The sequence below is a fragment of the Cottoperca gobio genome, chromosome 13 (genome assembly GCF_900634415.1).
Source record: "Cottoperca gobio chromosome 13, fCotGob3.1, whole genome shotgun sequence".
Lineage (NCBI taxonomy): Eukaryota > Metazoa > Chordata > Actinopteri > Perciformes > Bovichtidae > Cottoperca > Cottoperca gobio.
Window position 1 is genome coordinate 22,264,493 of NC_041367.1, and position 22,398 is coordinate 22,286,890.

General features: G+C 40.3%; 1 protein-coding gene across 5 annotated transcripts in view; it reads left to right on the forward strand.

Annotated features, from left to right (window-relative positions):
* Positions 1 to 3,468: 3,468 nt before the first annotated feature.
* LOC115017559 (leucine-rich repeat and fibronectin type III domain-containing protein 1-like protein) overlaps positions 3,469 to 22,398 on the forward strand; it is a 283,327-nt gene continuing 264,397 nt past the window's right edge. For 2 of the 5 annotated variants that reach the window (XM_029446123.1, XM_029446118.1), the window contains exons 1-3: positions 3,478 to 3,556; positions 12,968 to 13,080; positions 13,987 to 14,019. The gene's annotated coding sequence lies outside the window, so the exon portion shown is untranslated. Of the gene's footprint in view, positions 3,557 to 9,076; positions 9,764 to 12,967; positions 13,081 to 13,986; positions 14,020 to 22,398 lie in introns of those variants that run through there. The other 3 variants (XM_029446120.1, XM_029446121.1, XM_029446122.1) reach the window with 3 other exon arrangements.

The following is a 22,398-nucleotide window of genomic DNA, read 5'->3' on the forward strand; positions in this document are numbered from 1 at the left end:
GGGAGGCCAGCAGACTTCTGATCCACTTAATCCATCAGGTTCAGGATTTGAACATCTCCCAGCCTCACTCCTCTTCCCTCTAGGTTTTTGTTGCCATAAGAAGTACAGTCATGAATTAAGCCTGAGCTGAGGTGACTTGTAGGCCAGCAGCTTATCTCTTGTTTGTGTTGCTTCAAGCTGCTTAGCTGTACCTGCACAGCCCCTGGACATGACACCTATTCATCACTGGAGCTCAGCCCCAATTTATCTCTTTATTTCTCGAGGCAGAGCAGAGAGGAATCAAGTCCCATTCTCTGAAACATTTATATCTGAAGCTGCTTTCCAAAAGGACCTGATACTGACTGGTGAAAAAATGCTGAACATTCTAGATCAAGTAAACACAATTTTAACAGTGAGATGGTGCTTTCACAATATTTTGATGCTGAATTTAGCGTCATTGGACCACCAGAAGTTATAACTCTACATTATCAGTGTGAGGCATTCACTATGATCATGAGATCATTATTACTGCTTATCGTTAGATAAGCACACATGTCGGACTGTGATTAAAAATCTGGATTATGTATAAATACCACAATATTCCAGTTCCGATATTTTCGATAGTTTCATAAAACTGCGAAAAGGGCTTATCCAGATTTCTGAAACTGCGCAAAACAAAATCCGGATATTACAAGATCAATATAATGACCAGGATACTAATGCACAAGTTAACGTATTGATCAACCTTTTGATCTGTAAATGTTTGTAAGACTCAAATATTGTTTTAACAAATCCTCAAATCTGAGAAGCAGTAACCTGAGAAGTTCTGGCATTTTGGCTTAAATAAGACTAAGAGCTGCCACTTAACTTTTTGTTGCTCGTTAATCAAATAATCAACTAAACGATTCAGCTCTAAGTTGATATTTGTTAAGATCAGCCGCAGCACAACACCTGGTTATCAACAGAATGCAATGACCGCAGCAAAACGTCTTAGGACAGAGGTCATGGTGGATTATTGGGTGAACAAATACATTCAGAACTGGTGTGTCGCTACAGATCCAAGGGTTGTGACCTAATTGTGATCCCAGATCTGTTTTTTGGCATATCCAGATGGTATCCAGCTTCATTTTAGAAAATCTGGAACAAATCACATGAAATTCTATTTTTGCAAAACTGATCCAAACCCCATTTGGATGTGGTTTGAAATGCTATGCCAATCAGATTTCTAAGGATTTCTCAGTCCGGACACTCACACACAACAATGAGGTCAAATCCAGAGTGACCAAAGTGCTGAGCATAATCCATGCTTCTAATAGCAGGAGAGCTATCAAGGACAACGTGATGGAGGACAACACTCCATTGACAGACGCTGAAATACGAGCGAATGAGCTGCAAATGAGCTGCAAATGAGCTACGACTTAGCTACGCGATTGTTTGCAGGGTGAAATGTTGGACCTCCATCTCTCATGCTTCTCAGTTGGAAAGCCGCGTCACTAGCGTAGCTACATAGTTACTGATGCCTACGTCGTTACCACAGCAACCCATAACGATACCTTGGGGAAGTCTAGACACATAAGACAAATCCGATCTGATCACTCACAAATAACAGAGCGGACAATGTCTTAAAGATCTGAGATTTGAGAAACGCATCAGAGTTTCAGGCTTATCAGTCATCTTCGGATGGCGTGGTCACTCCAGCCTTGGATAATGTTGAGCTTGAACAATGACTGTGTGTGAACAGGGTCAAATGTCAGGACGGCAGGGGAAGTAGCTGATAAGGGTTGTCGCAGTCGTGTCTCCGATCATGGACAACTGTGACACTGATGTTGTCTCCTGTTTCAGTCGTCTATGTTTTCTGTCCAAAATGTGAACTTTGCTAATATTTAAGAGTTTTCCGTTGGACTTTAGCTATAGTACGACCATGCCTAATAAGGTGTGGGGGTGTACATAGCAGGGGTGGGACTTTCAAAAGGCAGTGAGTCCGGAGATGGCACCAATAATACTGGTTGTCTTAACTGAACGTAAGACTTAAAGAGATGAAATTCCTGCCTCTCTCACACTCTTTCTTTGAGTCTCTCTCATTTTCCCTGTCTGTCTAACATGACTGCAGTTAGCGCTCTGCCTTTTCACTGATCCGTCACCAAATCCTCTTTACATGCTCTACAGCAAACCAGAGCCTTTTCATTTGAGAATAAAAGCATGCTTCAGCAATCCCTTAGTCAATAAGTCTTTTTACAAGTAACTTAGCAACAATGCGATGTAAGGCAGCATTAACAAAAATAAAAATAGGACATTGGCATTGGCTTTAATACACAGCTAGTTTATTCATCAACCATTTCTTTTAATTTTGCTTAATGATGCTGTTTTGACAAAAACGAGTAAATTGATTATTGGACAATTACCTCTCGTCCACTCTGTGAGGCAAGAGCCTGGAAAACGTTCAAATCAGGTAGTAAAATATGTAAAATAAAACCCACAATAGTACATAACATGTTGTGGCATCACCAAGGTAATGTGAAATGTCACCGCAAAGTGCTGTATTTCAAGCTTCTCAGCACTCAAGCATTTGCCAGATAACGTCAGTGAATAAGGGAGTCACGATTTAGATTCTAAATCGAAATCCTGAGAAAAAAACAACACTGACAGCGTAGCATACGGGGAGCCTGCAGCTCAAAGACAGCACAGCATAGTTGGAAAAGAAAAAGTACAGTTCATAATCTGGTGTTTTTTTGCAGATGAGGAAACTCCAGCTGTAAAATACCCTTCTGCCATCTAGAGGCTTGTGTGTAAGTGTGACTGTGTGTGTGTGTGTGTGTGTGTGTGTGTGTGTGTGTGTGTGTGTGTGTGTGTGTGTGTGTGTGTGTGTGTGTGTGTGTGTGTAGTCTGACAAGTGACAAGAAATAAGTTATTGCAAAATAAATAATATCATGTAGTCTATGTTTAAAAAAGAAAGTATTTAAAAATGTATCTTTATGAATCATCAGTGCTGAAAGACTTGTGACCTTATAATTGAAAGTCTAATCAAATCAGAGATTTGGAGAATTGTCACTCCCCTATCAGTTAAGTCCCTTAAGGTTCAGGGTTCAAGGTCTTCGGAGGTTCATTGGGATTGTGCCTTAGACCGTAGTCCTTAGAATGCGGCTGGTTTCACTAGATGGACTTCATCTTCAACTCAGATCTATCCAGTCAGAGTCAAAAAGACATCTTAATTCCTCAGTTGCACAAAGCTGGGAAGTTCTTGGCTATCATCTGTTCAGCTTCCTTGACTCAAGCAGGAAGTGTTTAAAGGACATTTATATCCTCAGTATTATGCATAGTCATGGAAATAGAGTACAGGGGGTTCCCAGCAGCATATTATTATGTCAGCGCTGTTCAAGTTCAAGTGTAGACACAAGACAGGGCAGCACTTGCACTGTAGTTGTAGAATTGTTTGTCTCTCCTCTCTTTTGATGGATTTTAATGTTGTTGTCTTTTTGCTTGTCTGTCAGCAGGATATCTATTAAAGTTGGATGGATGCAGCTTCTTCAAACTTTTTGAAAAAGTTGACCAGAAGGAAAATAAAGTGGCATGCTCTCCGGTGAGTTCTGTCATTTTTAACAATTACTTTTTTGGTTCTGGTGTGCTTCTTACACTGTCCACTATGGTATTTTACCTTTCTACCATCCAATAGACTAGAACGAACAGAACATACAACCTCTGCTTGTTAGTTGCCAAGATGCAGATAGAGATGAAGGAGCAGATGAAGCCATCTCAAAAGTATTATGTTTGGCTGGACTGAGTCATGTGTGTGACTTGCTAGAAGATCGCAGACCTTTGTCGGCCTCCCGGGAGCTTGGAAGGAAAATAGCGGCCATGCCTGCAGCCACACTGTTTCTACTTTTACTTCCAGCCAACTGCTTATCTCCTATCGAGGCGCAGACCCCCATGCTTTTGCTGCGTTCTTGGCCAGATCACCATTGTAAAATAAATGGTATCTCAAATAGTTTTATCTGTTGAAATATAGGTTAAATCAATCATGTAACTAGTTTAAATATACCTTTTTTTTGCATGGGGGCCAATTAGTGGTTAATAATCTTTTGGTGTAGTATCACTTCAACTGTTACACGTTGGAGGACGAATACACCTGAAGGCAGGCTGCTGTATGTGGGAAGATAAAAGAGAGAGTGGATCTTCATCCAGACTCCCAACTGGTTAAATTCTAGGAAATTAAATAAGAAAATATAAAATGTATCGTAAGCCCCTGAACCTTAGTTTGGCAGCCAGCGAGTGGTAGAGAGTAACTCTAGCAGCGAACAGCTCTGCTGCTCAAACATTTTAAATTGCCTTGTTGTTTGGCTCAGCTCACACACACAATCAGCCTATGATATCTCTGAAACTGATAAGGAGGATACTCAAGCAATAAATTGTATTGCATGTTAATAATGCATGACATATTAACATAATTACAGAGCATGGGTCTGTGGCTTATATATTTGTTCAAGGGCAAGGCTATATTGCACACTCGGACAGCTCATATAACTGAAACACAGTTTGATATTAAAGTATATGATAAGTGTGGAGTAATTATTTGGCAAGGAAATGTGATCATATGAATCCTGTATTAGCATGATGCCAACTGCAGTACAAATGAACTGACCAAACAGTCCTCACCAACACAACGGCCGTATAGGTCGTCTGTGCAAACAGTTTATAGATTGCTGCAGGATTGAGTCCTAAAACCCGGAAATAAGTTAACGTGTTTGCACTTCTGTTCCCTTGTCTCAAAGTCAATTGTTTTTTTGAATGGGTTTTTTTGTTAGATGCCTGAAATAATATAATTTGTGGTTAGCACAAATTTACAGTGTAGTTTGTTTTATAGCTTTACGTTAGCTTTATACTTCTGCTGATTGCCTTTACGCTTTAAAAATCATAAAAGTGGTGTTCATTTTTGCTACTAAAATAGGTCATACCTGCAGGACTCTATTATAACCCACATTTATATTTATTGTTATGTTCTGACAATAAAGTAAATAGGGTGGGAGCAAAGGAGGAAGTCAGGGGACGTAGTATAAAAATCGACAAAGTACGAGTGCGGGGTGGAAGGATGGGTCAAACACACACAGGACTTTCATCCAGGACACCCGTGTGAAAGCAAAAGTCTAATCAAATCAAATCAAATGTATTCATATAGCCCAATATCACAAATTATGCATTTGTCTCAGTGTGCTTTACAGACCGTACAGGTTACGACACCCTCTGTCCTTAGACCCTCACACTGCACAAGGAAAAACTTCAAGAAACCCCACAATTAAAGGGGGAAAAATGGAAGAAACCTCAGGGAGAGCAGCTGAGGAGGGATCCCTGTCCCAGGACGGACAGACGTGCAATAGATGACGTGTGTACAGAATAAACAACATATTGAAATACAACATATTTGTGACAGAAATGATGATGTGATCATAATTATATTTAAAAATATGAATCCAGGATGATGTCAAAATATTTTTATATAAACGTGGGCGTCAGGCAGGACCAGGGCAACAGGCGCATTCAGGAATCATGATCTAGACGTAACCTTCAAAAGTGGCCACCTGCCAGATGAGAGACACATAAACTCCGGGGATAATGCCATGGATGCTGAGTTTGTAACATGTATTTAAGGAACATAAATTCATACAGATAGAGAAGGAGAGGAGGAGAGAGGTGTAAACAGCAGGCTAAAGACTTTCCTTTTTGATAAAGCTTATAGTTAGGGCTGGCTCAGGTTTGCCTTGGATCAGTCCCTAGTTATGCTGCTATAGGTTTAGACTGGCGGGGGACACCTCCCTGCTCTCTTCCTTCTCTTCCTCTCTCCTCCCCTCCCTCTCTTCTTCTCCCTCTCTATCTGTATGCATTTATGTAAATGTATGTTACTAACTCATCATCCGTGGTATTTCATGTGTCTCATATGGCAGGTTGCCACTGATAAAGTTTACTTCAGGGTCAGGAATCGTGGCTGCGCCTGCTGCCCTGGTCCTTTTTGACATTTTCCTGGATTCATCCAAACTTTCTCTTTTTCAACACAACATAATTTCTGTCAAATGTTGTATTTGTACTATATTGTTTATCCTGTGCACACGACATCTATTGCAGATCTGTCCGTCCTGGGAGAGGGATCCCTCCTCAGTTGCTCTCCCTGAGGTTTCTTCCATTTTTCCCCCTTTAATTATGGGGTTTCTTTTAGGAAGTTTTTCCTTGTGCGATGCGTGGGTCTAAGGACAGAGGGTGTCGTAACCTGTACAGTCTGTAAAGCACACTGAGACAAATGTATAATTTGTGATATAGGGCTATACAAATAAATTTGATTTGATTTGAACACCGCGGCAGTCCAAGCATATAGCAGCATAAATAGGGGTTAGACGAAGGACATCAAAAAGTTGTGATGTCCTTATTAAGGCATGCTTGAAGTGTAGCTAATTGATTGGTTTCATCTGACTTGATTCATTGATATAATTGGGTATCATTCGCATAACAATGAAAGTTTATAGAGTGGTTCCTTATAATATTGCCTAAAGGAAGCATAAGGTGAATAGAATCGGTCCAAGAACAGAACCTTGCAGGATTAAGGATAAATAAGACTTAAACCAGCTTAGTGCGGTTCCTTTTATGTCAATGAAATGTTCCATTCTCTGTAGTAGAATGTCATGGTCAATGGTATGAAATGCAGCACTGCGGTCTCACAAGACAAGAACAGAGACAAGTCTTTTGTCTGTTGACAATAGGTCATTGGTGACTTTCACCAGTGCCGTCCCTGTGCTATGTTGAACTCTAAGTCCAGATTGAAAAACCTCAAATAAATTATTGTTATGTAAAAAATCACACAATTGTTTTGTGACTGCTTTCTCAAGGATTTTAGCGAGAAAGGGAAGGTTAGAGTTGGCTAAGACCTCTGGATCATGACTGGGCTTTTTAAGAAGAGGTTTTATTACTGCTACTTTAAAGGATTGTGGTACATAGCAGGATACTAGAGACAGGTTTAATAACAAGGTGTTAATTAAGGGTGAAACCTCTTTAAACAGCTTAGTTGGAATCGGGCCTAAGAGACAGGTTGATGGCTTAGACGACAACATTTTTTAAAAGGTTCCGGTGGTTGAAGTTAAGTCATCATTATTTGTCTCAAAGAATTATAATTTTATCATTAAAGAAGCTCTGAAGTCGTCACTGCTGAGTGATATAGGAATAGAAGGCTCAGTAGAGCGGTGGCTCTCTGTCAACCTGCCTATAGTGCTGAAAAGAAACTTGGGGTTGTTCTTATTATCTTCTATTAATGATGAGTAATAAGCTGCTCTGGCATTACATTTTAAGATTATCTAGCCAGAGTAAGCAAGATTCTTCCAGCTTGGTGGAACGCCATTTCCTTTCAAGTTTTCTCGACTTTTGTTTTAGTTTGCGGATTTAGGCGTTAAGCCATGCAGCTTTCTTTCTCTGTTTTATTATCTACTTAATTTAAGTTACATACTAAACATACGTACATAACATAAATACATAAAAGTTACGTAACAAACATACTTATTTTAACCCTAACCCTGATCTTTTCTTAAGCCTATCCAAGTTATTTTGTTGCCTAAACCTAAACAAGTAATTTTATTTTAACAACAACATTAACAATATGTATGAAACTGCAAACTATTCCTAAAATGCATCTGTCGCCGGTACTCTCCAACATTCACATATTTCGTTTTGGGAGTCATTGGTAAAAAGACATTGGTATTGGTCTATTCTGTCGTTTAGGTATGATGACATGTTGAAACTGATACATAAACAAATTAATACATCTCTACGGAAATTTCTCTATTACATTTACATTTCCTGCATTATAATATATGATATTAATTGTATTGCTGTGAAAACATCTTCTTCAAACAACTGTATTTATTCAAGTTTCCCACCAAAGACTAAATCTTACAAGCGTACACTTGAATACATCATGATAAGGTAATAATTTACTTTCACCCAATGCAATTTTCGACTAAATAAAGCATGAACATATCATAATAGAACACAATAAAACCTCTGTTTGTTCTTCACAATGTAGCATTATCAGGAGAAAAAATATGGTGCATAGTCAATATTGAGCTAACTGATAAAATATTTGTATAAAGTCAAGTGTGTGGGTAATGAGTGCAGAGCACACGTGTTTTGTTGAGGGAAAGACAAAGAGAACTGGATGCGCCGACAGCAAACAGCTTTTGGCTGGACAGTGCAGAGGAGAAAACCTGCAGTCCATGATGGTGCCCGGTCAGACCATAGACTGTATAGAATAAACGTGTGTGCTTTAGGAACAAATAAGCAGAATGGACAGAATGATTCCTTTGGAATCAGAATTTTAGATCCGATTCTAATTTTGGAACAGGTTTTCAATACCAAACCCTACCGTGCACATCCATTCCACAAGTTTGTCAACAATACAAATACTTATTTCAATGTATCCCTATTGCAACAGTTGCATTGCTTGATTACATGATTGTATTCAAGTTTCTTTCACAAATAACGGACACAGTCAGCGAGTGATCTATTTAAGTGAAGTTATAGCATAAATATCTGATTTATTCATTAAACTCACTATGATACTTCCACGGTATTCACTCTAATTTCCCCCTGATAATGCTACATTCTGTTAAAATTGGCAGGAGTACAGCTAGTGAATGTTAGCTGTTAGCTGGTAGCTGTAAGCAGCTGGTATTGGAGGTGCTATTGACTTGCAGTAGGGTGCATTTACGCTTTATTCAGTAAAAATGAATATTGGGCGTTGAAAGGAGCCAGTTGAGGTGGTTCGGGCATCTAGTAAGGATGCCACCTGGGCGCCTCCCTAGGGAGGTGTTCCAGGCACGTCCAGCTGGGAGGAGACCCCGGGGAAGACCCAGGACTCGGTGGAGAGATTATATCTCCTCACTGGCCTGGGAACGCCTCAGGATCCCCCAGTCGGAGCTGGAGGATGTGACCTGGAGAAGGGAAGATTGGGGTTCCTTACTGGAGCTGCTGCCCCCGCAACCCGATCCCGGATAAGCGGTAGACGATGGATGGATGGTAAGGTATAATGTTACCATGACCACCTGCTGGCAACATGATGTCAGCCTTATGTGAACATCATCCAATTTACCTGAAAATTACATTGTGTGTTCTACACATGACATAGAGCAATACAATATTTTAATAAGTAAGACATTTTATTTTCTCATAAGTTACAACAAGTGTTGTAATGAGCCATCAATCTGGATCTAGCGTTGCTAGTGCCATTAACAAGCGGTGCTAGCGGTGTAACTTTACCAAGTGTGCGGGAGAGAGAGAGAGTATGTGTGACGGTGACTTGATGAACATTGTGTGCACAGGTTAGTTGTAGGTGAATAAATGCTAGAACTCTTCAAGATCTAAACCAACTTCCTGTTTCTTGCTTGCCACCTGCGACACGGGTTAGCCCAGAATATAGCAACAACAACAGCCCACGCTCGCTTAAGGTGGGCTGACCTTTAAGGTGGACCAACAATTCTCATTTTAGTGACAAGCTGGACCAGACCTCTAACAACAGAGGTCTATTTTTATTATTTGAAATAAAAATAATAGATTGTCTATCATTTCTGGAGGAGCTCAGTAATTACATTGCTTTTTTTTTTCTTTTTTCTTTTTGGAGGTGATATAAATGTAACTGATGGTTTTAAATCGGCATGTAATATTGTCTCATCGATCACAGGCCCCTGAATCTAATCAAAATCGGATCATGGCAGACTATCACTTTGTTGTCCAACGAATGGCTGCGTCTTCCTCACAGGTTGGTTTTATCTGTAAGGACAGCTTATTGTGCTGTATTGCTTTGTTATTCATCTCTGTCCAGCGAAACATTTCTACTGGAAGCTCATTTAAGTTAAGTTCACACATTTTTTAAAAGATTAATTATTATTAATTTAATTACCGTGATGAATATTGTGTGACTGACTCATCAAAGCTTCGTCTGAAGTAACGCTAAGCACCAGCACTGCATGCGTCCTGTAAAGAGGCAGTTGTAACCATTGATGCAAACTTATGTTGTCATACATTCCCATCTGCCATGCAGTAATGTAAATGATGGAAACTCTGCTAAATATAAACTGGAGCCCAACACAGAAAGAGCCTCATCATTGCCCTGCTTCAAAACCACCAAGACTGCATCCAGCAAGTCATTATACAAAACTACACACACACACACAGTTTGTGTGCGTACGCAAGCCTGTCTGGAAGGCCGCCAGTCAATTCCAGTGCTGTGTCAGCTAACAATTGCTGAGCTAATTAGCTTCTGGAACACGGTGCATGATAAGAAAGACATGCTGACAACAGGATAGCAAGTACAGAGAGAGAGAGAAAGAGAGATAGAGAGAGAGAGAGAGAGAGAGAGAGAGAGAGAGAGAGAGAGAGAGAGAGAGAGAGAGAGAGAAAGGAAGGGAAAAGAACGGCTTGAGAAGGTGATACAGAGACACAGCTTGCAACTTTTATTGTCAGTTAATATTGGACAAAACTAAAACAAACTTGCCTTGACAAATGCTGTTAAAGTTGGAAGCAGCAATGGCCTGGGGCTGCATAAAACCACACAACACACAAAGACCTGCAAGTAAAAAAGACAGCTGACAAAAACACCACACATAAAAGTTTTAGAAAGGTTTTAAAAAGTAATAGATGCCGTAGACGTTGGACTGCAATGAAATTCCACTTTTCATCAGAATTAAGGGTAGCACACACACAAGTCATTGGTACTCCACAAAGTCAGATCACATCAGCTATCAAGATAAGGAGCTTGTTTATAACATTCGGCATATCCGGACTACTGTACCCGGACCACTGACCCTGGAGTTAGAGTGGGTAGTTGGCGATTTGAGGTTGGATGAAGGTTAATGCCATCCCTTTTGTTAACCGACCATCCCCCCTTTCCATCCTCTTTGCAGAGAGAGGGCAGGGACAGAGGGGTTAAGTTGAGTCTGCCTGACTCATTGATCCTTTATCTGCCTGAGGTTTGTGCAAGTTAGAATCTATAGCCCTGAAAATGGCTCTGAAATACAAGTAACTGGCAGGAGAAGCTCTGACTTGCAGATCCACGCTTCATACCAACGATACACCGGTACCCCTTCCTCTTGTCCAAGTGGAACATTATAATGCAATGCTACAAGGTAACTCACACACAAGAAGCTACTAGTGAACAACTATCAAAATTTCAGAGCACTATTCGCAGCAAAATGTTTCAAACCATAACATTGTGCAAAGGTCTTATGGGACTCAAATGTCAAACCTAAGGGCATTTTCTGGGGACACATGTCAAAAGGATCTCATTAAAAAAACTTGAACAATTATTAAACGATTCAAAACCTGATGATCTATCTCTTTCTGAAACCTGGCTAAAACCTGCTAATCCATCTGATATTGTTATTATTCCGGGATATAGTATTTTTGGACAAGATCATATTAATGGTAAAAGAGGGGCTGTTGTGATTTATGTTACAAAAGCCTTCAACATAAACAAATGCAATTATCCTGTGATGCTCTTGAATGTGTTAGAATAACCATATTACTCTCCCCAGAAATATGTTTTAATAATTGTTGTTTGTAGAACACAAACAGAAAAGGGTGTTTCCTTTGGTTATTTAACTAGTGTTCTTGAATGGTGTGATGGTAAATAAATAATCTTAATGGGTGATTTTAATGTGTACTGGTTGGACAAAAGTGCAGGAAAAAGTTAATGATTAAAAGTTTAAAATGTCTACAAATAATACGGGATGTGGATGGCTTTAATGGCAACTAATGAAAAAGAGGGATGCAGCTCACTCTCTCTCACACACTATCTCTCTCTCACTCTCTCTCACTCTCTTTCTGTCTCTCTCACTCACTCTCTCACACTCTCTCACTCTCTCACACTCTCTCTCACTCTCTCACTCTTTTCACTTACTCACTCTCTCTCTCACACTCTCTCTCACTCACTCTCTCACACTCTCTCACTCACTCTCTCACACTCTCTCACTCTCTCACACTCTCTCTCACTCTCTCACTCTTCTCACTCACTCACTCTCTCTCTCACACTCTCTCTCTCTCTCTCTTTATTTTTAACTAAACTAAGTTTTATGAACTGTCTCAATGACCCTGACATTCAGAAACTGGATTTTAATGAGACCTGTGACTGATACATACAGCATGTTACATCTTAAACAGATTACTATTGACTGAAATACAAGGTAAAACGTTTTTGTTAATGTAGGAAATTAACACATAAAGCTAAAATCTACAGGTTGTAAGCTTAATTTTGATGTATAGTTTGAAATCAAACTCCTATGTTGCAAACAAAAATGGCACCCACCCCCCCCCCCTCATTTACACTAGCATTATGTGTGCTTTAAACGATTGGCAGGAAAGGGGGGAAGATGGAGACAAGGAATATGGAGGAGAGAGTTGGAGGGTAATTGTTGTTGTTCTGTCGTTTTTCGCCTTTCACGTAGACAAAATGGAGAAAGAACAAAAAACAAAGGGAAGAATAAGAGGCGGGGTCAGGTGAGGTCATCCAGTGTTCTGATTGAAGCGATGTAAACAACGGACAGCCAATCAGTCATTGAGTAACTTCAAAGCATAGCAGACAACAGAAAAACATGCGTTATATGCTGTAATTTCTATATGAATCCAGATATGTATTCATATTATACAGTTTCTACTGACAGCAGCAGCTGGCAGAAGGTTTGGCCTCTGAACAGGATAAATAGATGAAGGAAGACTAATTTCTTTATTTATTTTTCATTTTTTCCTCTGCAAAACAACTTGATGGTAGATGGGTACTGCTCCTGTTCCACTGTAGTTTAGAATATGTTAGAACACCTTGTCGGCATTAAGGCCATTCTACACAGTTTCTTTGCTGTGTTAGTGTTGGTGCAGCATTTTCTGCATTTCATGTCAAGGTGTTGTCTTTCTTTCCAGTTTTTATCAGCTTTGTAATCTTTAAAACTGTTTTTGTCTTTGCTCCCTTTAGTTTGCTCCAACTCTAAAGAGGCGACTGTATTTCACCTTTTACCCTGTGCCTTTGAAAGCAGTCTGGTATCAGACACATGTGGCTTTTTTATTGGCATGAAGTTGCATTTTAAGGTAATAAGGTAATGCTTACCCTGATTTGTAAAGCATGCTTCACAGAGTATACATGAAGACAACAATAGTTTAGTTAAGTTTATTTTGGTCATTTTCAACTTATACAATTCAAATACACATTTCAATTGATTCTTCTTGATACTTCATTACTTTTGAGATGGTGACAAACAAAATCAAACTTCCGGAGTATTCCTGCTAGCTTAACAGTTGTGAGTACTAACAATAGGCGTGTTTGTGTTTATGTTAATTATGATATTTTTTGAGGGAGTGGCTTTGGAGGGAGACCTGAAGAGACAGGTTGTCAGTGTTGCCAATTTGGCAACGTGTTTGATGAATGAATGAAATCAAGCCATATCATTTAGGTTTGTGCTCATGTTATGTAATCCGACTATGTGTTTAAAACACATTTAGGGTACCATGCTGTTCATTTTTAGAAATATTACAATCTGGTCAAAGTGCAGATATGATACTGTTAAGCATGGGCAAATTACCACTTCCTCTACATCAGAGCAACACATTAAGACTTTAGAGTTTAGTCTCTTTTTTGTCATTTTGTGCCTCTTTGTAGTTTTGCGTCACTTTTTTAATTGTTTTGGGCTTTTTGTAGTTTTCTTTCCTGTGGAAGTTTTGCATCTCTTTTGAGTCTTTTTCCATCTCTTTGTCGTCATGTTGTATGTCTTTGTAGTTGCTTGGTGTCTCTTTGTAATCACATTGTGTCTTTCTTTGGTTGTTATTCTCCTTTTCATAGTCGTTGTTAGTCTCTTTGTGGTCTCTATGTTTCCCTTTGCAGCTGTTCTGGTCTCTTAATAGTCTGTTTGTGTCGCTTTTTAGTAATTGTATGTGTCTTTGTGGTAATTTCGAGTCTCTACCTGATTGGTACATGTTTCTTTGACTGACATTTTGCAGGTGAAGGCCCCTGCGCATTGGCCTGGAAGCCAGGTCAGTAATAGATCCATGCTATTAAGAACAGTTTCCTGAGACTGCTGTAGTGCAAAAGCTTTTCTCCACAAAGCCATTATTTTAGGATTAGCAGAAACATCATAATCTGAATTGGGGGATTTGAGGAGCTCTTATCTGTTCATAAGAACACTGCGGTTGATTAGAATATATCCAAACTGATAATGTAACACCAGGAGTAAACATAGAAGCTGTATCAGCTAAGGTTTAGACCTATGTAATGATGTAGATTTTTGTTCTGTATTCATCTGGAAACAGAACTAAAGTCATTCAGTCGAACAGAATGCAGACTCATGTCAATAGCCTGGGGAGCACTTCCCTGTGTCAAGGTCGGGGTAGTGTTGCATTAATTCATTAGTAGAGGCTATTTTACTCTTCTTATCCAGTCTTAAAATCTTGTTTTATAAAAAAAGGACAAAACAGACATTGAACTAGAACAAGATTAAAGGCATCAACCCATTATTGCACTGCAGATGATGCAGAGTTTATTACATGTATGGATTAAGCACAGCATATTGACCATCTTTAGATCTGTATAGTGATGTGTGATATGGCTTAAAATGTCTTGGTGGCAACACAAGAGGAAAGCTTTATCGAAAATGAAAAGTACATTTTTCAATTCCATTTTAATGAACCAAAGATTTGGTCCAAGGACAAACAGATAATGTCTAGCTGTAAGTAGTTTAAATTGGCCGGAGGCTGCTGACATGTTGTTATGGACCAAAATGTTGGATCGACTGACCGCATGTCTTTGCCGAGAGATTCTCCTCCAACAACACTGACATTCACACTGCAATAAGTTCAGACAGAGCTTGCTTTCTCAACAAACAGATATTTGTTGGTTTGGTTTGGATATTTATTTGATGCGTAGACTTATGTGAGCTTCAGCACAATCCAACAAAATAGAATGTTATTTTGTGAAAACTAATAGATGGTGGTAATATTGTTCTGTTGACTTCCATGAAGATTTTAAAGTCACCTAACTAACTACTGGACCTCGGATACAACCTATACGAAGACAAGATAGCGGGAAACCTAGATGCTGCAGAGAAATACAGTGTTCAAGTTGAATTGGGAAGTAAAATAAAGTGCTTCTCTGCCCTATCCTGCCTATATCTTGTGTGTTCCAACAGCGTGGTGAAAAGCTTTGAGCATACGTGGATCGTCCTGAAAATGGAAGATGTAATGACATGTATAGTCAATGGCGCGGCATTGTCCCTGCTGTTGTGTTTGCTCTTTAACTAAACTAATAGACACAGTGTGAATGGGGTTTCCAAAAACCTCCAGCAACAACCTGAATGCTTAGTTGTGCATTACGGTAGACCACCCTCTCGCTACACCTCCAGTGTCTTTCACTGCTTCTTCCTGTCTTTCTTTTAGCTTTCTCTATCGTTTCTGTGTGTTTCTCTCTGTCTGTTGTTTGTGCTTGTTCTCCCTTTATCTCCCGCTCTCTATCTTTTCGTTGTCTTTCTCCTCATCCCATCTTTTATTCTCAGCTGTGTTCTATATGCCTGAGCCCTAAGCTGGCTGTGCTAACATTATTTACAGTGCAAAAAACACAAACGCACACGCACCTACATGAATACATGAACACAAAGACATTAAATATTGAAAGATAGGGCATCTTCATGCTAATGCATAAAACCGGTAAAAACAAACAAAGAAACACACACACACAAACACACATACACACACACACATGTTTATCAATGCTAGAGTGGCAGTTCAGTAGCTGTGTGGCTTGGTCTGTCTGGACTGATAAGAGGACACATGAGAAAAATCTTTGTGTGCGATCTGAATGTATGTATGTGTGTTTGGGGTTTTTGAATGGAACTTTGAGTTGAGAATTTATAGTATGTGTAACAACATAAACGTCATAAGTCAGAATTTCTGACTTTTCATGTTTTGTTGCCTCTGTGTTTTTGTTTTGTTCTTCTGCACTCTGCCTCTAAATGTGTGTGTTTTAGCAAGTGTGTGTGTGTTTTTGTGTGTGTGAGTGTTTGTGTGTGTGTGTGTGTGTGTGTGTGTGTGTGTGTGTGTGTGTGTGTGTGTGTGTGTGTGTGTGTGTGTGTGTATGTGTGTGTTTGTGTCTGTGTGTGTGTACCGGGCAGCAAAGGGGATTTAACCAGGAGGAGATAGATGGATACCCAGTGATAGAGGCGGTTGCCAGGTGACAGTTGGGGGTGACTTAGCGACCCACAGCCAAATTACTTTTTAGGAAGAAGAGCAGAGCTTAAGATAGATCCATACTTATCTGTTATAACTCATGGGGTAGATAGAGGGAGGGGAGAGGTGTGAGGGAGATGGGGAGGGAAAGAGTGAGAGACATGCAATGACGGATACAGAGGTGGAAGGACAGGGAAGGAAGGAAAGAGAGAATGGGGTAAAGAATGAAGGGAGGGATGGACATGGGAAAAATCATTTAATTCTACCTACCTGCACGCACCCCAGCTTGAAAACTGTAAGTACATAGCAATGTTCGTTGTTTACGTTCATAATGATCATTTTGGGGGAGTGGCTTTAAGGAGAAACCTGAGGGGACGGGCAACTTTCTCGCTTGATTTAGTGACTTTCGGAGATAGTGCTGCTTCGCTACATTAAATTGGGCTAGGTTTTTCTGTTGGGTGATAATTCAAATTTAGCTTACTCTTGCTGGCCTATGTTACCTACCCTAACTTTAAGGGCAAAGATTAAAGTTAATAAATAACTTTTTAGGTTATGGTTTTGCTAGCTTATCCAAAAAGTGACAAATTGAACCAATTTGAGCCGCAGAATGTGCATTAGGCACACAACACTCCGAGACACAGGACGTACAGTAAGGAACCGCCACCAAATGAATTGCCAAGTTGTTAGGGAGTCCATGAAAGGATGAATGGAGAGAAGTGAGGAAATGAGGATATGAGAACGAAAGGGGGGAAGGATGTAGGAAATATAGAAATAGACAAGTTGGTTGGAAACCAGGACAAATAGTGAGGAAACGTGAGGAAGAACAATGTAGATTTAGTTATTAGTTCTACCCAGAAAAATAATGATGCTACTGAGGACATATGTCTTCTTGTTCACACTGGAACACAGCCTGTGTTTGCTCAGTCTCCAGCTGTGACACTGTGCTGAAGTCTAGTTATAATACCAAGGAGGGAGTAAAATTGAGGCTTGTTCAGGAAGGTTTTTCTGAAGCTACCACAGCAATGTAAAGTACCCCTGCAAGGAGAGTCCGGTCTACAGTTTGAGGGGTCTGGCGAACCTCTTCTAAAGAAAAATATTTTTAATTTCTATTTTATAATAATCCATGTATCTGGCAATATAGTGCACGTACAAATACAGGCACCTAGAATGTCCCCCCCTTCCCCATTCGTACCTTGGCAGGTCCGTGAGGGATCCCTGCTGGGGCTTTGTCAGGTAATTGGCTGTATCCCTTTATCCACCAGGTGAAGCAGTAGAGCAGGGGTGGTCAACCCGCGGCTCTCGAGCCGCGTGCGGCTCTTTGCCCAGTTTCATGCGGCTCTTCAGTTCATATCGAATTTTATTTGTGTGTAGGCTACGTGTGTGTATGTGTGGTGTCAGTATGAGAGCATGACAGCGCATCTAATTTTGATGTGGCCCAAGAGCCAATCACAAAAATGCCTGCGATGCAGTGAATCAATCACCTTCGAGGGGGGAAAAACCTATCGTAGAGTAAACACTATCTGACCATCTGAGTTCGATCCTAAAATTGCAGGGAAAAAATGCACAGCTAAGCGAAAATATGAAGACGAACATAGGACGTTCATATTCATATAAAAATGCTGCCTGACCTAGTGCAAAGTGTATGTGCGTTTGTTAACAAACTGAAACTGTTTAAGACACTTCTTCAAAAGGAAGAATTAGCGCATTTTCCCTCTCTGCTAAAAGCAAGCGGACAAGCCACCGGTGCCACCCTGAGAAAGCAAACAGCCCGATATGCAACATTGGTTGAAACCATGCACGAAGACTTTGCGACCCGGTTCCATGATCTACACCTGAAAAGGTCACATATTATGTTCCTCGTCGACCCTTTTTAATGCTGAGACGGACTGTTTGAAAGCCCCGCTAGTCACGGACGAGGCAATAGCCGAGTTGGAGATGATTGAACTTTCTGAGGAAGTCCGACATGAAACCTGTTCTGAGGGAAGGGACCCTTGAATTCTGGAAAACTGTGCCAATGGAAAAATATCCCAATGTCAAACGGGCTGCGCTCAAGCTACTATCAATGTTTGGGTCAACGTACGTCTGTGAGTCGGTGTTATCTACCCTGAAACACGTGCAATCAAAGTATCCATCTGTTCTGACTGACACACATGTGAAAGAATTGCTTCGAGTGACCACGACGGAGTACAAGCCAGATTTGAGGAGGATTGTTCAAGACAAGGAATGTCAGAAGTCCCAATAATTTAAAGAAGCAACATGCATAGGAAGATAAAACCATTTTTCAATATTTTTTACACAGAGTTTGTGTGTGAGAGTGCACACAATGTTCATTGTTGATAATAACTGGCCTCTGAATATTGGTAGGAGAGGTTTCAATATTATGGTGTGTGACATTTACAATAAATCTGTCTGAGCAGAGCTATGTGTGTCTGTCTGTGTGAGGGTGTGTGTGTCTTTGGGAGGGAGGGTGTGTGTGTGTGTGTGTGTGTATGTTTGTGTGTGTGTAAAGTTTTAGGTTTTAATTTTTGTCTGTGTGAGAGAGAGGGGAGGAAGAGAGTGAGGGAGCACAGCGAAAGGCTGAGAACAAAAGAGAGAAGGAGAGGGGGGTATGCATCTGTGACTGTGTGTATGATGTGGCTCTTTTCAGTAACATAGTAACATTTGTGGCTCTTAACCTCTGACTGGTTGGCAACCCCTGCAGTAGAGGAAGATGATGCACTTTACTGCAGCCGAAATAATCGGTATTATTTGTTAATAAATGTAGCGTAATGATGAAACATGTTCTAATGGACAGTTAGTTAGCTAGTAAAGGGTGGCTGTGGCTCAGGAGGTAGAGTGGTTGTCCATAGGTCAGAGGGTTGGTGGTTCGATTCCCTGCAGTTAGCATGTCAAAATGTCCTTGGGCAAGATACTGAACCCCAAATCGCTCCTGGTAGCTAAAGGTCTGAGTGTGTGAATAGTTATCCCTGCTTGATGTGCACCATGTGTGAAAGGGTGAGTACTGACATGTGTTGTAAAGTGTTTTGAGTGATTGCAAAGACTGGAAAAGTGCTATATAAATGCAGTCCATTTACAGTGTGGAAACTATTTTGGCTTACAAAGTGAACGCTTAAAAAACCTGTGGCGGCAGCAAGAAGAAGAATAAAGTGAGAGAGGGAAGAGGTGAGCTGACTTCTGACAATCAGAGCAGAGAGGAAATCAGAAGTAAAGTGGTATTAAATATACATAAATGTACAGTATAGGTTTCAGTTTGTAGATCACACAGGTCACAGCATCTGTGTAAATAGCATGCAGTAATAGTAACCAGGATTCTACTATTTATCAAGTATACGGATATGAATAACCCAATTTATCTGTGTTTCATTAAACATCATATCACAAATATGGACAAAACCAAGATAAGTCTCATATATTCTCTCTTTCTCATTGTGGTTTTTAAACTTGTGTTTGTGTCGCTGAAGTGTAAAGCACTTTGTGCTGCATTCTGTGAATAAAAGGTACTATATAAATAAAGTGAATTTGTTAATAATTGGGAGAATCGTTGTTTCAGCGATAGCAGCGTCAATAACCATAGCAACAATGGAATCTCAAAATGCATTTTAATGCCGAATTTAAAATATAAAAATCTGCAGCTGAGTGAGTGTAGTTCTCAGAGTATACTGTAGACAACATTTACTGATTAGTATAGGCTATATCATGATAATATCTAAATGATATATAAATATCATGCGGAAGTATTTTGCAAAACACTTTTTTTTATATACAGTGTAAGCTATGTGAGACGCTTGAAGGGGACACCCCTCTAGTTAATCATTATACTTAATTTATACTTCTATTCTGTCCATGTAATAATGTGTTATTCAACAGAACTGCATGAAAATAAAATAAATACAGGTTGGAAATTAATTATGCACACTAAGAAGGCTGGGGTGTATGGTTTGACCATGTCCTGGATATAGGAAGGGGCTGATCCATTCACAGCACGGTAGGCCGGCACCAGAGTCTTGAAGCAGATTTGGGTGACCACTGATAGCCAGTGAAGGGAGCGGAGGAGCGGTGTAGTGTGGGAGAACTTGGGTAGATTGAAGACCAGTCAGGCTGCTGCATTCTGGATGAGCTGTAGAGGTCGGATGTAGGCAGTCCACCAAGGAGGGAGTTGCAGAAGTAAAGGTGTGAGATGACAAGAGCCTGGACAAGAACAGAGAGTGTCTGCAGGAGCGGGTTGTTGCAGCGATGTTGGCACTGAAGGACAGTTGGTCGTCCAGTGTCACACCCCGTTTCCTTGTAGTCCGAGTCGAGGAAACAACAGAGGTGCCGATGTTGATGTCAAGGTCTTGGATGGGAGAGCCCTTACTCGGAAGGAAAAGGAGTTTGGTCTTGTTGAGGTTGAGCTTGTCGAGGTTAACACAAAACTATTTGGTTAGGTTTAGGCAATAACCCTAACTGGTTAGGATTTGTACAAGCTATGTTAAGTTGAGTTTGTTACCTATGGCGCACAAAATAAGTCACTTACGTATTTAAGTTAAAATAGATAAAAGTTGACTTTGACACAAACTGTAGTCTCCTGGGTAAAGTCTCGAGTTTGTTTGACCTTTCGCCTTTCAACGCCAAACTCCCCCTATGTGGACTTACACAGACTTTCATTAGAAACATATTTGTGAAAAGTCGAATACAATCGTCATGCAGGAGAAAATATGTTTCCCTCGAAACGTTATTGACAATGCAATTTTGTTGTATGGGAACGTACTTTTTAGGAGACCAGGCTTTTTTGTCAGTGATGAAGCACTACATGGTTGATGGTGAACGTACTACATTTTACCAAAAATAATTCCTATTGGTTATGACAACATTTTTCTGGAGAAGTAGCAATTTTGCAAAAACAATATGCAGGAGCATGAGCGGTCAGATGATGACAATTTATTAATTTCTCCAGTGATATCTATCAATGTTTTACGTGATAAGATAAGAGAGGTCAGGCTCGACACACACACACACACACACACACACACCTTATACTCACAGATGATGCCATGCATCTCATTGTACACACGCAAACATACTCACAATATTTCTTTAACAAACACACACACACACACACACACACACACACACACACACACACACTCACACACACACATTTAACCAAGCGAAAACACATTGACATTGACACTGATAAATGACATAAGCACATACACACTCACTATCTTACAAACACTTCCATGTACACACACATTTTTCTCTCTTCCACACAAACTACACTGACAGGGACACTGACTGACGCTGACAGATGGCAGGTCGTTGGATTGAATGCAGCGACTGCGGCGCCACTTCATGTGTTGTTTTCACTGTGAGGGGCGTTGCCCGGGGAAACCATTTTGTGGCTGAAACTGAGATTGAGTTTCCCCTTCGCTGGGATGACAGATAACAAGACCCTGGCAATCAAACCCCGATAGGATCAAACGCTCGACCATCAGTCAGAGCTGACAGCCGACGGGAGGCAGAGCACACAGGACAGATGATGATCCCTGCGAGGACACACAATGAAGTTTTGAATTTAAGATAAAAACAAACCTCAAGCAATATGATTTAAATGATCTTGGTTATATTAAAGAGTCATTTATCCCTTACAGTTTCACAGTAGATACTGTGAAATCCAACCCATTCTCACACCCAACTCATCAAATACAAGAGCTTGGTCAATGACTCTACGCGTCAAATCATGATACTAGACGCACCCCTCTAGCGTCACTTTTGGACATGTAGAGCTGCCTCTAGTGGCCGTAGTAATCATAACGGGAATAAAGGTGGCGTCAGGTGACGTCGTATAAAGAGGTGGATGGATTGGTCAAACAACCACAAGACTTAAACCCAGACTCCTGTTCATGTCCCGTGTGAAGCAAAAAGTTAGCGCTGACTTACACAAAATGAATTTACGTATGTTTATAAATGTAAATATTCTAAACATGTCTTTTCTAATGGGCATCTTCCCAGACGCCTTGAAAACAGCCATTGTAAACCTAACCCAGACAGTAATACGCTGACCAACTATAGGCGAATAGCTTACCTTCCATTCATCAGCAAAATACTAGAAAAAATTGTCTCGGTCCAAATAAACTCCTTTCTTGAAGAAAACAACATCCTGGAGGAATTTCAATCAGGCTTCAGAGCATGCCAAAGTACTGAAACTGCTCTTAC